Consider the following 572-nt stretch of genomic DNA (forward strand, 5'->3'; position numbering starts at 1 on the left):
GGGGGGGTTTAGGCTCCGGGAGGTTTCAGAATACGGTACAAGGATATAGAAGGACTTAAGTTGGAGTCTCTAGACCACCAAATCTAAAAGAATCCTAAAATTCAGTCTAAAATTGAAACAAAAAAGAAAATTCAGAAATCTCAAATTTTCGGAATTCTAGAAAATACGAAATTTCAATAAGTCGGAAAATCCACAAACGTCAATGTTCCCATTTTGGAATTTCTGTGAATTTTCCGAGAGTTTCAGTCGTTTGTGGACCAGTTTTGAAAAACTTTCAAATTACTGAAAAAAAAAATCCCAAAAGTCCCAAAAACCTGATCCCAAAAATGAGACCAAAAAATTCCTCCGTTTTGAAGAATTTCAGCATTTTCCAGATCAAACTTTTCTAATCGTTTTTTTCAAATTTTCGCCCCAAAAACCCAAAAAAGGGCTCCGGGACGTTTCAGAACTTTTCTCCATTCTTGTATAGTGGTTTTTGGACACCAAATGAGCATTGCTCATTTCAATTTTGTGCTTTTCTGCTTCTTTGATTGGCTCTCATCTACCGAACTCCCACACTGGGAATCTTTCAT

General features: G+C 36.4%; 1 protein-coding gene across 1 annotated transcript in view; it reads left to right on the forward strand.

Moving 5' to 3' along the window:
• The window catches only part of CBG24641, a gene marked incomplete at both ends in the record, with an annotated part of 10,102 nt that overhangs the window by 5,498 nt on the left and 4,032 nt on the right, over positions 1–572 (forward strand). The window lies entirely within an intron of this gene.

Source organism: Caenorhabditis briggsae, assembly GCF_000004555.2.
Source record: "Caenorhabditis briggsae AF16 supercontig from assembly CB4, cb25.NA_200, whole genome shotgun sequence".
NCBI classification, from domain to species: Eukaryota; Metazoa; Nematoda; class Chromadorea; order Rhabditida; family Rhabditidae; genus Caenorhabditis; species Caenorhabditis briggsae.